We start from the raw sequence: 15,085 nt of genomic DNA, 5'->3' as shown, positions 1-15,085 counted from the left end.
TTTAACTCGATTTAGGTAAAAAAAATTCGTTGAACCAAGTATAAATTGTAACCTTATGATTATAGAACTACCAGTTAAATTCATTACTCTCTTTACTAAACCTAAAGCAAATCGGTACTTGAATGCTATTACGTATCGAGACATAAATATGAAGTTACCCAATAATCAGTTCTGAGTTAGATGAATGATTGAAGCCGTTTGAGGTTAGATTTCCTTTAGATCAAGGATAAACTCACCCTAACCTTTGCGGTTCAGACAGGCACATGCAGTTTGTTGCAGAATTTACGCCTGGGCTCTCCCTGTCCTGTATAGATTAGACTGCAAAGTAAATCGAGGCTTGCCCCATTGATCACAGAATTCTAACATTTAAACCTGTATTTTTAAAAACTCTGTCAGAAAGCAGGAAAACCAATACCTTTAAAGACTATAGAAATGCTTGGGCTGTTTTAAAACAGCTCATTTAGATACCTCCTTCCTTAAGATCATCTGGCTGTAGGGCTTCCAGACTGTCAGTAGGCATCAGCTGTGAGATGCAGAGATGGGGGGCATGGTGTCCATGCAAAAGGTGCAATCCCTGTCAAGGAAGTTTATGATCTGGTGAGCAGCTTCACTCACAAGTACCACAAGAAAAGGTAGATGGGAAGTGATGAGAGCACGTGGCAAGTGTAAGAGTAGCCAGAAGGAAGGCTCCCAATCAGGATGGCAACACCTAGGGGTGTGTGCCTTTGAAAGTCTGTTCTGATGGTCACTGGTATTGGAGACCACATAGGGACAGTGCATTGCAGTTGGATACAGTGCCCATTCCTTTGTTTTGTTTTGTTTTGTTTTTTGGCCTTATCCTGCGGCTTGTGGGATCTTAGCTCCCCGACCAGGGATCAAACCCTGGCTATGGCAGTGAAAGGGCAGTGAAAGCGCTGAGTCCTAACCACTGGACCACCAGGGAATTCTCAGTGCCCATTCGTATTTTTGAGAACACTTGGTTCTTAGGGACTGAGGTTGCCTCTGTGGGCATCTTCTCTCCCGAATGTAGTTACTGGAGATCCACTGAAAAGAAAATAACCTTCTCTTAGTGCCTGGGGTGATCTCTCAGAGCCACTAATGGTGCTATTTTGAAATGCTTTGTTTAGGTGTTCTTGGACAGTTTTGGGGATTGAAAAGCTATTTAAACTATAACTGCCTGTAATCTGCTGTTTGGGATTTTATACATTGTCTCCTGTCAGGCATAATTTCTCAGGATTTTCATTGTGCCTTGATCTAGCAATCGCCCTCCATCTTCTTAATTTATGGTGACTGGGAAAAACACATATTTCCCTCCTGTTAGAGTTGTATCTAGAAGAGGAGTAAACTAGCTCTCAGGGAGGGCCTGGGAAGGAGGTGTTGGAGAAAAATGGGAAGAAGCTGGGAAGTTCTCTTCTGAATTGTGTGTGAATTTAGTTACTGATTTTGGCAGCTTCGGAGACTAAATAGATCTTCTTGGTTTCTAGGTGTTTGCTGGAGAGTTGAGGTTGCTGGCTTATGACTTTCACCCCGCCCCCACTCTTTCCCCACTAGTATGTAAATCTTTTCTCCCACCTTTGCCTGAATCAATTTTGTTATGGAAAGGAGAGAATGAAAGTTTTCCCAGGGAGAATGAGAAGGTGAAAGAAGGAAAACCCAGGGCTGAGGCAAGAGCTTGGTCTGTTAGTCAACCACTGCTCTTGGAACCTCAGAGGTACTGGGCCCTGTGGAAGATACAGAGGGATGATGTGGGCCCTGCCTTCAAGAAGCTTGAGGTTTGGTTGGGAGAGAGAACTAGCAGACCTGAAACCCTCAATTGAAATTGGTAGAGAAGTTTTGCATCAGGTGTGCGTTCAGAGAAGCGTGACTTGAGTTGGGAGCTTTGAGCCAGCAGTGGTATTGAGTAAATGGCCATGCAGTGTACCTTGGAGAGACCAGTTACCCTGGGAGACCACGGAGGAGGGTGAGTTAATGAAAGCCCAGTTAGGAAGTGGCAGAGGTTATGGACAGATTTAGCAGCACCTCTGATAAACCTATTTCAAAGGAGGAGTTGTTGAGGGTTTATGACGGGTTCACAGGCCATTGTGTCTGTGTGGTTGATTAAAATGCAGACTCTTGGGCTGTACTCCAGATACTATGATTCCCTTCGTATGCAGCCTGGGGCGTCCAGGAATGGCCCAGGTCCTTCTGGTACAGATGACCTGCAGGATATACTTTGGGCAACACTGGTAATGGATGGATAATGTAAAACTGATTAATTCCTCCATGAGAGACTGAAATTGGGAAGGAGGCATCCCAGCTGGACAGCCTGATTTTTGTCCCTCTGTTACAGGACAGGTAGAGAGCAGGTAGCCCTACGAACTAAGGAACAAGGAAGTGAGAATAGAATTAGCTCTCCTCAGCTGGAGACAGTGTTCCCTGCAGTCCTCACCCTTCCCCCAAGTAGCCAGCATCTCTTATCCACGCACTGTCACATCTGAGAGAACATCATGATGCTAATTGAGATCAAGTTTCGATTCAGCTCTCATAGGAGCCTAGGAAAGCTTTGTTCTCTGGGCATTGTAACTCGAGGCAGTTACCCTGTAATGAGGGTGTGCTCTGTCAGATTCAGTGAGCAAGAAAATATGGGTTATCAGTTAAAAAAAAACAAGCAAACCTGTCAGTACTGTTACTGGAAGAACCAGGAGAAATCATAGTGGTAAATCCAGGTCTTCACATCTGAAAACCATATTATAATCACTTCTCACATAGCAAACCCTTGACATAGGGATGGTCTTTACCAATGAGCTGTGAATCACTTCCTCTCACCAACTCCATGACAGTGCCTTTCCAGGGCTTACTTGGGGAATGACCCGGTCTGTCCCCACCCCGTCCTCTCTCTGGGGAGTGTGCACCCCCCAGGCCCTACCTCACACCCACTCCAGCAATCATCCCCTGCAAGGTGTTATTCACTCCAGCTTCCTCCAGCCCTCTCCCCGTCCATTTGTGTTTCTCCTCCCATTCCCTTCTTTTAGGCATAAATATGTCCTGCTCCCTACCTGCCGCAACAGAAGAAAACACCCTGAGGATAGGTCAGGGGCAGTGGTTCCAGGTCCTGGCTATGCGTTAGAATCAGCTGGTCAGCTTTAAAAAGTAACATTTGGGTCCCCAGAGATTCTGTTTTCATTCTTCCGGGCATCAGAATTGTTAAAGCTCCCCAGGAGATTCTGGTGGGTGGTGAGGATTGAAACCACCTCCGTGTACTTGATAGGTTTAATGGTACTAGCACTACACCTGTATTAAGGAAAATGGAAGCCACAAGATTTGAAATGGAAATAAGTATTTTTATATAATGCCTGTTGCTGCTCGAGTCCCAGACGGATGCGGAGTCCCCAGAGTTTTCCTCCTTCCTATTTTTTGCCTTTATTTAAGTTTGCTTTCTATTAAGCACCAGCATTCAAAATGAAACAAAACAAAGAGCTTCCTTTTACTGGCTTCAGGATTTCTGTGGGATTGTTCTCCACTGCGATGCATGAGCTCTCAGAGCGGGGTGTGACCCAGTGAAAGCTGTGGGCTTCATCACTGGTCACCCTCTCTGGGCCTCACCCTCTCTGGAGTAGCATTCAGTGCAGCAAGACCCTGTACCACTGGAGGACTTGGACTGTCACATGAAATCGCCGGACACACACTTTGGACGATAAACACAAACCCCTAGTCATTGTGGTCCGAGGATGCCCGCTGCTAGGTTTCTGGAAGGACACTTAAGAGAAAAAAGCTTATTTCTGTTGGATAAACAACTTTAACGTCTCTCTGTTCATCTTTGAAACAGTGATGACCAGGAGGTAAACCCTAATGATTCTCCTCAAAAGCCTTTTCAGGTTTTATTTTTAGGCACTAATTGGAAATTAGATCCATGACAATGAAAAGGTAGTGATTGGCAATTGAAGGCAATCATTGGCAATCATTCACCTGGTCTCTGAACGTCTGTTTTAGGTTCCATAAAAATTCCTCCAATAAGTGTATGTTGTCTTCTTTTGCAGTTTACATGAGAATATTTTGTGGCATAATGCTTGTTTTTCAAAACTGTCTTGGGCCCACATTTTGGACTGTGCATTGAAACTGAATGGAACCCTTTGGGTGGAGGAGTGGTGAAATGAGAAAATGTAAAAAAGTAAAAAGTTCCATTTTTTTCCTCATCTAACATTGATTTTAAAGGACAATTGAAAACTCGAGGCCTAGTTTCTCTTCTGAGTCTGGTGGATGAGTGATCTAACTGTAGTTATAAGTAACTTCTCAAACACCACTCAGAGTTCCTCTGGTCTCGTTGACCTCCGTTTTTCCTTTCTGTAATTACTGAATATGGCCCTTAAAACCCATGTAGGACTGAATACAGAATCTAGACTCTGTGATCTCATCACCACAAAAACAGACTGTAGGGACAGTCCTTTTTGCAGGAAGTCATCTCCCCTTGGGACTTCTGTGACTCTGTAATTTACAGAGCTGTCTTTGTCATCTTAAACTCAGAAAGGACTGCCCCACCCACCCCGCCCTTACAGAGGTAGTAACAAATGGGTTGCTGTAGGTGAAGAGGCCAGAGAGAAAGCACGTGTGTGCATCACCTGTTAGAGATGTAGTTGTAAGAGTGCACGCAGGTCCGTGCGTGCTCTGGGCCGAGGGTCTGCATGACAGCAGGCATGTCGTGGGCTGTGATGGCTATTCTTTTAGATTTGTCTGTTGGCTGTGGTTGGGACAGAAGAGGCGACTGCCTTTTCTGCTGAGGTGTGTTATGTGGAAGGAGGTTGGCTGAAATCCTTGCGGCAGCTGCGAGATGGATTCCTTCCCTGGCTGCGAGTCTCGGTGAAGAGGCAGGTGATCCCTTTTATGAGTGAATAATAGGAGGATGCCTCAGATATTTGAGCTGCTGTGCACCAGGTGGTGCTGTCCTGCAGTGAATGCTTAAATACTACCAGTGAGGTCAGCAACCCTGGGAGGGAGAAACCTGGAGCGCTCAGAAGGCTTGGCAGAGTTTATGGGCTGTCGCCGAACATGAGGTGAGATTTGACAGAGGGTGACCACCTGGACTGTGTAGGTTTCTCCTCTGCGTTCTGCTTGAATGAGACCTCAGCTGTCCTGAAGTGGGGGGGAGACTGGACCTGTGTCCTGCCTCGGTCCCTGGTTTCCTCCCAGAGAAAAGCTCCCGTGCTCCGTTTTTATCTTTGAAGTCGTCGTGGGTAAGGGGGGCATGTCTTGTAGAGCCCATCAAACAGACTCACAAGGGAGAAAAGGCCTCCACCCGTACTTTGCATGCACAAACCTATTACACTCCGGTGCCTTGCCAAGGTGGTTTTGTTGGCTCCAACGTGACTACACATGATCCGTCCTCTTTGGCAGTGAAGCCCGGCAGCGTTGCTGCAAGGGGATTGACTTGAGCCAGAGCCCGGTTGTCGGTGTGTTTGAGCATAGATAGCACCCTTGAAAAAGAACGTCTTCCAGTACCAGAGTAGTAGTAAAAAAGAATATTTCCCAAGGAAATGGACTCCGAGTCAGTCATGGAGAACCTCTTGTTGGAATCCTTTAATGAACAAACATGCATTGACATCTGCCTCTACTTTTGATTACAGCAGGAGGGTGATGTAGGGGACGGCAGGGAAGACCAGCCCTTGAGAAACGGGGAGGAGGGCAGGTCAAGGCAGCAGGAAGCAAATGCTAGAATGCAGGTACCCTGCATTCTACCACTCTCAAGGTGCTTTGACTGCAGAGGAAGGACTGGCGAGGTTCCATGGGGGTGGGTGGGGTGGGGTGGGCAGGCAGGTGATACTTGAGCTGTGCCTGGAGGATGACTCATCTCCAGAGTGGGGGGAGGGGTTTCAGGATGAGGGACTGGGGAGAGTAAAGGTGTGAGATTGGACAGTGTGTTCGGAAATGATGAGTCGTATAGAGAGCTGGGACCTGTTAAGAGTGAGGTAGGAAATACGGGAAGAAAATGTTCTGGAGAACTTGAGCGCCCTGAGTGCTTTAGAGAGGTTCTTGGCTCGATATCTCAAACCTTTGAAACATTTGTGCTTTGGGCTGCAAACCCATTAGCATCACTTAAAGAGAAAACCTGAGATAGAGAGGGTAGTCCGGACACTGCAGTACCTTGCTCAAGACAAGGGGCTTTCAGTCAGTGTCCCTGGTCACTTGGACAGAGGGTATTGGGAGAAGGAATGAGTTTTCTTGGATTTGCCAGCCCATCACCCTGTTTTTTCCCCTGTTAAGAGTATGTAGATGCTGACAGCTGTTTCCTCTCCATCACTGCTTTGTCTGGAGTCCTGGTTGTAGCTGAGGCTTTTTTGTTTTTTTGCGTCACGCGGGCCTCTCACCGCCGCAGCCCCTCCCATCGCGGAGCACAGGCTTCGGACGCGCAGGCTCAGCAGCCATGGCTCACGGGCCCAGCCGCTCCGCGGCACGGGGGATCCTCCTGGAGCAGGGCACGAACGCGCGTCCGCCGCATTGGCAGGCGGACTCTCAACCACTGCGCCACCAGGGAAGCCCGGTTGTAGCTAGTTTTATAAGCTCTGTGCTTCTTGCGTCGGAGGACGGGTATGTTGACCGGTTTTCTTTTTTGCAGTTCTCTTCCCAGCTTTCTGTGGTCACAGAGGAACTTTCTGGGTGCCCCCCGAGTAAGACAGCGTCTCTCTGTTGCCAGCAAGTAGAGTCTGGGGTGAAGCGAGGTGAGTGAGACCCAGGGAGAATTCGTGCTCTGTCAGACCAAGTTTCCCAAGATATGTTACTTTCTGAACAATTTTGAGGTCTTTGAAAGTCAACTGGGATTTTTTTTTTTTTGCGGTACGCGGGCCTCTCACTGTTGTGGCCTCTCCCGCTGCGGAGCACAGGGTCCGGACGCGCAGGCTCAGCGGCCATGGCTCACGGGCCCAGCCGCTCCGCGGCATGTGGGGTCTTCCCAGACCGGGGCACGAACCCATGTCCCCTGCATCGGCAGGCGGACTCTCAACCACTGCGCCACCAGGGAAGCCCTGAACTGGGATTTTGTTCAAAGAAATTTAAGAATAATTTTTTAAAAATTCGTGACTTAATTACGATGTTAAAGCAGTCATTATTAATAATAGGGATGCATTGATTCATTCTTTTAAAACTTTGCTGACTTTTTTTGGTGCCCGTTTCAGGGTTTTTTGGTCTCTGTGGTGCCTAGCACAGTGCTTTTCCATTAAAAACATCTAATGTATGTTGTGTGACTGGCTTAATATCTTACAGTTTGTAAACAAAGAAGTAGAACTGATAAACATTTTCAGACTTTTAATGTCAGACTGGCTGTCAGTTTTTTTTTGCTGTTTTTTAAATCGAGATGTAGTTGGCATGTAACACTATTAGTTTCAGGTGTACAACATAACTAGTCAATAGATGAATATATTGTGATGTCTGTTCTTTATCATGTCATTTTCTTGTTCCCCAATCCCCATGAAAAACTTATCAACAAACCTCCCTTTAGTTACTGAGACAAATAAGGGAATGTTTTCACCTGCCTTACCCAGCTGCTCTTCCCAGGTTTTTTTTTTTTTTTTTTTTGCGGTGCGCAGGCCTCTCACTGCTGTGGCCTCTCCCATTGCAGAGCACGGGCACCGGATGCTCAGGCTCAGAGGCCATGGCTCACGGGTCTAGCCGCTCCGCGGCATGTGGGATCTTCCTGGACTGGGGCATGAACCTGTGTCTGCTGCATCGGCAGGCAGACTCTCAACCACTGTGCCACCAGGGAAGCCCCCCCAGGTTGGCTTTTTAGGGCCACAGCAGTTACAATGGCTTGGGTTCCATCTCCCATCTGCTCTACATACTGTCTTTTTTTTTTTTTTTTTTTAACAAATTTATTTATTTTTGGCTGTGTTGGGTCTTCGTTGCTGCACGTGGGCTTTCTCTTGTTGCGGTGCACATGCTCTAGGCGCATGGGCTTCAGTAGTTGTGGCATGCAGACCCAGTAGTTGTGGCTCATGGGCTCTAGAGCGCAGGCTCAGTAGTTGTGGCACGTGGGCATAGTTGCTCTGTAGCATGTGGGATCTTCCCGGACCAGGGCTCCAACCCGTTTCCCCTGAATTGGCAGGCAGATTCTTAACCACTGTGCCACCAGGGAAGCCCCTCTACATACTGTCTTGTTAACCTCTTCTGAGTGTGTCCTTCCCTTCCTGGGCCTTAGGAACTTTAAGCAAGTTGCTAAACTTCTCCTGTACTATGGTTTTCCTGTACTGCAGTCTTACATGTAAATTGTGAAACAGAAATACCTACTACAAGGGGTTTGGTGAGGCCGGAGGCTCCTGATGGTTAAGAGTTTGTTCTGTTTCTCCTTTTTTGTTTGTATTCTCTATCTGCAGTGTGGAGCATATAGTAGGACTCAAATATTCCCTCTTTCCTTTAAGGAGAGAGAGAATTGGCTGAGAACGGAGTCTCTAATCCCATCCTAAGTGCGCACAGCTTGGAGGACTGTTGTTATCCATGCTCAGGTGCTTACGGTTGAGGCTGTGGAGTAGGGATCCCCAGGAGGTCCAGGATGGAACGGTTGACTAGGGACATTGGAGGCTCTGCCCTGGATCTCTTTTCTGTGGGTGCTGGAAATGCTCCTCCGTAGGAGATGGGGTCAAGGTTAAAGCTGCTTCCAAACCTCTGAGTGTTCTTGAGACATGCATGTGATGTGCAGGTGCGCTCTGCCATCTGTCCAGCATGGCTTACTCCTGGGATTTCATATTCTGTGCTCAACCCTCCTGCCGTGCCTGGCTCGTCCATGAAGAACACAGTGGCCAATTGTCCCCGCCCTCAACTTTGTGGGAATCCTGCCAGAAGGTAAAAACTTCTCAACAGGCGCGTGGCAGGGGAGTACACATCATAATCTCCTGTGAGGTTTCAAAGATTAGGGAACCAGGGCTCACCCTAGGTCTGCTGAAGTAGAATTTGGGGGATGGGGCGGGCGTCCCTGCTATCTGTGTGTGTGTGTGTTTTTAGAAGCTCCTCAAGAGGTGATGGTGTGTAACTTCTTGAAAGGTATTTGTGTGTGGAGTAGACTTAAAACAAAAACCTCTTTCTGAGCCTGAGCAGATGTTTGGGGGCATTATTTTTGAACTCTGCTAACTAGTGTGACCAGTTTATACTGCCAAGGCGAGCAGTCCCTTGTAGTGCCATAATCTGCATCGTAGAACCATTTTATAACTTTTATTTAAAATTGCATAGGACAACACTTTCTATGGCTGTAAGTATACAAGGAATGAGGAAAATGACACTGAAGAACAACTTACTAAATTTAACGAGAGCTTAGGCTTATTTAGAAATCCAGGTGGGAATCTGCTTAAATGGAATTTTTGCCACTGTATGCAGGGATTTGCATATTGAAACCAAAGCCTTTCCGACTTGTGGTAACACATTTCTCAAAATAATGTTGAAATAGCAATTTATATGCACTGTGCTAAGAGAGTTATTGGACAGGAAATTTAGTAAGTTAGACATTTTTTCCTCCTCCAGTTTTAGGGTGGTAGAGAATTTAAGCTAATTTTTCTTTTCTCTTTCCCTGGGGACCAGCTTCAAGGAAATAGGAGCTTAATAGCAAAGATCATGTTAAATGGCTTTTGTGGGTTTTAACTATGTCTCTTTTGCAAATTTCCTTTTCTCTGGGGAAAAAACCTTTGCAATCTGTTGTTGTTGGTTTTAATAATTTGATGGGTTTGGAGAAGGGTGGGTGTCTATTTGGAAATCAAAGAACCTCACCATTTAGGGAGAGACCTTACAGATGATCTGCTCTCTGGTTTCCATCACCTCAACTTCATAGAAACTGCTCCTAAGGTCACACATGGCCTCTAATAGGACTTGTGACGTGACTTTTCTGTAGCACTTGATATATTGATCACTCCTCATTTGAAACTTTCTCCTTTGGGTTCCTTCGCATTTTTCCTACTTTTCTCCTTTCGTTTCTTCCTAGGCCCTACTCTTCCTGCTGTTAATGTTCGTGTTCCCTGGGCTTGCATCCTTGGTGGTTTGCTTTTAGTCTGCTCAGCCTCTTTGGGGAGCTTCAATATTCTGTGGCTTTAGCCACCACCCACATGTTAATCACCCCCAAGTCTTTCTCTGAGTTTACCCTTGTCTTAAACAATCTTTTGGACATTTCTACTTGGATGACTCATACGTACTTTTAACTTGAGCTATCCAAACTGAACTCATTTTCCTCCTAATTATTGCCTGCTTTCCACTCTCCACCCCCCAGAGTTCCCTCACCCCCATGCTTCTGTCTGCTTTTCCCACTTTGGTCATTGGCACTGTTCAAGCCAGAAATGTGTGACTCATCCTTCACCCTCCCTCAGTCCTCTCCATATCGTAATTGGCGATTAAGTTCTTTCTTTTTTTTTTGCGGTACGCGGGCCTCTCACTGTTGTGGCCTCTCCCGTTGCGGAGCACAGGCTCCGGACGCGCAGGCTCAGCGGCCATGGCTCACGGGCCCAGCCGCTCCGCGGCATGTGGGATCCTCCCGGACCGGGGCACAAACCCGCGTCCCCTGCATCAGTAGGCGGACTCTTAACCGCTGCGCCACCAGGGAAGCCCAAGTTCTATCATTTTAATATCCCAGATAAGAAAGGAAAAGGCCATTCCAGTGACATTTAATTGGGCTTTAAAAGTTGTAGTTGGGCTGTATAAGCAGATGTAATAACGTGGGACCATTTATGTCATATACATTTCTTGCTAGGCAGAGTCCTAGGTACTTGTCATGTTGTTTCTAATTCTTACAGTTATTCTGTAGTATGTCATCTCTGTTACAAAGGAGGATTCTAAGGTTTAGAGAGTTTAAGTTACAGGCTCAGGATCACAGGGTAGGTAAAGCATGGTGGGTTAGGATTTGGGGATTTTAACCCTATGGATTGGTCTGCCTGCCTCCAAAGCCTGTACTGTCATGTCACTCTGTCTTGTTATGTTCCCATGATGCCACAGATTTAGATTTCTAGTGAGTAGGTTGACTGTGTTGAAGGCAGGAACTGGGTCTTACTCAAATTTCTGTGTCTGTGTGTGTGTGTGTGTGTGTGTGTGTGTGTGCGCATTTTTTTTTTTTTTAACATAGTAGGTGGTAAACACAAGACTCTTAAATGGCAAAACCATGGTCTATGTCTTCTGTGGCTTCATCTGGGTTCAATCCCTTGTTTTCCTATAAGCTGTGCACTAGCTGGGTAGCCTGAGATAAGGATGGTAGGGTCATGCTGCTTACCCTTGCAGGGTTTTTATGGGAAAGTGCTTTAAAATTCAGGGACAATTTTGAGAAATTCTGTTTAGTTGTGGAAGTTGATACAGTTGGCCAGCCCAGATGAGCTTTTTTTTTTTTTTGCGGTACACGGGCCTCTCACTGTTGTGGCCTCTCCCGTTGCGGAGCAGGCTCCGGATGCGCAGGCTCAGTGGCCATGGTTCACGGGCCCAGCCGCTCCGCGGCATGTGGGATCTTCCCAGACCGGGGAACGAACCCGCGTCCCCTGCATCGGCAGGCGGACTCTCAACCACTGCGCCACCAGGGAAGCCCCAGATGAGCCTCTTTTTTTGGTTTTAAATAACAGCATGTGAAAATATAAAGTCTTCTGGACCTCTGATCGTGCTGATTGAATCATTCGTGTGCTTGCAGTAATAAAGGCAGAAAAGTCCCTTCCAAGTAAAAACCTTGTTAATGAGAATAGTATATATAGATCTGATTTTTGCTCTTAGTTCTGAATATAACTTTTGGAACAGATGAGGATATGATCTCTGAAACCAGATAGTACGTATTTAGGTCTAGGCAAGTGAATTAAAGCAGAGTCTATTGAAGTTTTTTCTTCTGTTTGATTGATCTTAGGACGATGGACTTCAAGATGTGCTGTACCAAAACAATCCCTAAATCCTGGCACAGACGGTTCTGCATTTTGTTTCCTCATAGCTCTCTCCTCTTGCCCTGTCCTGAGAAGGAAATGCTCTTTGTTTTCCCTCATAGTTCTCCCTTTTCCATCATAGTTTGGTAACAAGGTCCTCTGAGGAGAGGGTTGTCTTTAGTGAAGGTTTAATGGTTTCTAAATTCCACAGTGACAAATTGGTTTTATATATCCTGTCTTTAGGCCCCATGCTGTGCAATAGAGGCTGGTCTTGTACATCATTTAATTTCGGGATCCAAGGCTTAGGGTGCCAAAAGTGAGGGTCTAGTGTTCTTCAAGAGAAGAAATGGAGTGCCGTGTTAAGAGGGAAGGTGTGGCCTGGGCAGGCTACGAAGTTTCTCTGACTCTCTCTTTATCCCCTCCTTTCATCAGAGAGGACAATTATAGTCCCTGCCTCCTCCTTGCTGTGAGGACCAAACCAGACACTTCACAGTGGAAAACGTAACGGTGCCTGCTACTGGGTGTGTTTGTGTCCCCACCTCTGCTGTTATTTTTATGGTGGTTTGTCGGATTCGTGGAGTAAAGGTCTTCTTCTGTTTGTTACAGATTTACAGTGTTGATAAGAGATAATTGTAAGAAGTCATAACATAAGTCTGAATTGGAAATGAATGGCTTTGTGGTTTTCAGTGAGTTATCAGTACCTTGAAATATGGGCTGTATTAGGTTTGTGAGAAGGAATAAGGGAATTGGCTTGGGAAGTTGGACTACATAAAGACAAGGGCCAGGTATTTATTATTTTATATCCAGCTCTGTTGCAGACTCGCATATTTTTCTGTACCAGAAAGATGTTTCAGTGAGACTGTGACAACTTAGTACATCTGTGCAACATCTTCATTTTATCTAGAACAGCTTCACATCTACTGTCTCTAATTCAGTCATTCAAGAAACATGTGTTCCACTGGGTTCTAATTGGGCTGCTTTTCCTTTAAGAAGGCATTGGGACCACACACATATTTAGGAAATAACTTTGTAACTGTGTTCATGTACTGTGTATAAGGAACCTTTCCAGTTTGGAGACTGTAGTTTCTGCAACTCAGCCCCTCAACCCCAACTTGAAAGGAGAGTGATCTCTGTGTATATGTATGTGCAAGTGTGGTTTCTGTGCCACTTCACAATACCGATTTTGTTCCTTAGGTCTGAGATATGTTTCATACTTGTGTGTATGTGTCGAGAGGTGGTGACAGAATTCATGATCAAAGGTTTCACTGCAGAGTTAAAGGGCCTTCATTGAACCTGTCAGTGTGTTTTAGAGAAAAAAAAAAATCTGATGTTCATACCTGGCATGTCACCTAACTTCAGGTGTAAAGCTTGAACTTCACAGGTTTGATTAAAGTTTTATCTGACTTTAAAAATGACGTTTGTAATCTCCATGCATAGGAATTCTGGAATTCAGAACTTAGTCGATGTGTTTTTTGCTGTTGGGTTGGGGTTGAATGCCTCCAGTTTAGATCAGAGCTACCATCCTAGCCCTTCTGGAAACTGCACAAGGCTTTCATCTTTCTGGGAAGTGTGGCTGGTGCCACAGCTGAAACAGTGAGCCAGATTTAGGTAATTTTATTAGTCTAGAAAAAGTATTACACTTTTGCAGCTGTTGTTGTAGGTTCCTAATCATGGAAACAAAAACCGTCTCAGTTACCCAGGATCCATGAGAAATTGGCAGTGGCCCAGTGTAAGTCCATGTATTTTGGGCTCTGAATTATATTTATCTTCATAGGGCATCCCCTGTGAAGGCATGCAGCTGGGGAATGGCCTGGCTGTATGAAGCAGAGAGGGCAGAAGAGGCCAAGCCTTGGGTACCAGTCTTACTAGGAAGCCTGATCCAGTTAACTGGAAGACTATACTTGCTAGACCTTAAATACCTTTTAAAAGGGTAAGAAGAGCATCCATGAAAACAATAAAAGTGATGTAAAACACACTTGTCCCCAATATTCACCCTGGCTTTCCTGGTTTTGAATATTGTCTCACGCTGTAAATTTCTACAGCGCGCGCTCTCTCGCGCTCTTGCGCTCTCGCTCTCTCGCTCTCTCAGCACCAGGCTGGCTATTGTGAGTTAGTAATTTGGTGGTGATGGACTTCCTTGTTAAATAGAACTTTTACAGACTACTCTGAAAACTAATCATGGAACTTGGCATTTAAATGTTAAGAGTGGTGCATATGTGGAATACCCAATCCTGCTAATGTGTGCCAATTAGTAAGTTACCATCTAATTTCCTGAATTTCAGTTGTTCCATGAGTGGTGTAAAACTGAGCTACTGTTTCTATAGAAACTCCTGGGCTATTAGCAGAACTTTTGGCAAGTCTGGGTAATTGTTCTGTTGGGTCTGACTCTGATTCTCTGGGTCAGGGTCCCTAACCCTTAGGGTCATTGGATGCACTTCAGAGGATCTGTGAATGTGGGTGAGTGGGTGAAGAAAAAAAAGTACATCTTTATTTTCACTATCCTCTAGCCAAAATGTGTTTTTTTCCCTCCAATCATGAAAGGGGCCCATAAACCATGTAGTGTCAGCACCTGTGGCTTTGCCACTTAGAAATTACACACTTTTGTATCACATTGTGGGAGATAGTTTAAGCTATCAGTTATGCCTACCACTGCTCAGAAAACTACAGTAGCTCTTAGACCTGCTCTTGTGTCATGTTATTTATGCATTAAGAAGCACACATTAGTATTATCACAGATTGCTTTGTAAATATTTTGATGTCGTTTCAATATAATTGATTTTCTTTGTAATCGCATTTTCTATGTCAGAATCGCTCGGGAACATTCTGATTGGAGGATCTAGACTGCTGAAGCAGCCCGTGGCACTTAAAAGGTCACGTGCTCCTGCCTTGGATGACACCCTTGTATTATCTTTCCTAGCTTCCTTGGAGACTGGATTTGTTAACATTTAAAAAACAAAACAAAACAGAACTCTACATGTTTGGCTTTTATTTCCTAGCATGAGTTGTCTTTGACTTTTACCGTCTAGAGCTCTGGTATTCCCCCATGTTGGGGCTGTTGGAATGGGTTAAAAAAATGTAGCCAATCACCTGTTCTGTTCCCACGTGATCTTTCTCATGGGCCCCCGTGGCAGTCGCACTTGGAGATTGCCTTGCAGCCAAATGTGTATGGCCCAGAATGGTTTCCCTTACAAATTTCAGATAAGAGCACCGTGATCCATGCTTTAGCTGTGGGAGGAGATGATCCTGTGTGGCTTGTATGA

At 45.6% G+C, this 15,085-nt stretch overlaps 1 protein-coding gene across 5 annotated transcripts in view; it reads left to right on the top strand.

Moving 5' to 3' along the window:
• TANC1 (tetratricopeptide repeat, ankyrin repeat and coiled-coil containing 1) overlaps positions 1–15,085 on the top strand; it is a 233,619-nt gene that overhangs the window by 47,590 nt on the left and 170,944 nt on the right. For 4 of the 5 annotated variants that reach the window (XR_003437989.1, XM_027130617.1, XM_027130626.1 and 1 more), the window contains exon 2: positions 6,587–6,689. The exons of the other annotated variant lie outside the window; for it this stretch is intronic. The gene's annotated coding sequence lies outside the window, so the exon portion shown is untranslated. The remainder of the gene's footprint in view (positions 1–6,586; positions 6,690–15,085) is intronic. 5 annotated transcript variants of the gene reach the window in all.

Source organism: Aethalodelphis obliquidens, unplaced genomic scaffold, assembly GCF_003676395.1.
Source record: "Aethalodelphis obliquidens isolate GAN/ISIS:26980383/991018 unplaced genomic scaffold, ASM367639v1 scaffold2, whole genome shotgun sequence".
Taxonomy (NCBI): domain Eukaryota; kingdom Metazoa; phylum Chordata; class Mammalia; order Artiodactyla; family Delphinidae; genus Aethalodelphis; species Aethalodelphis obliquidens.
The sequence above is the reverse complement of the archived record's forward strand: the minus strand, read 5'-3'. Positions and strand labels throughout refer to the sequence as shown.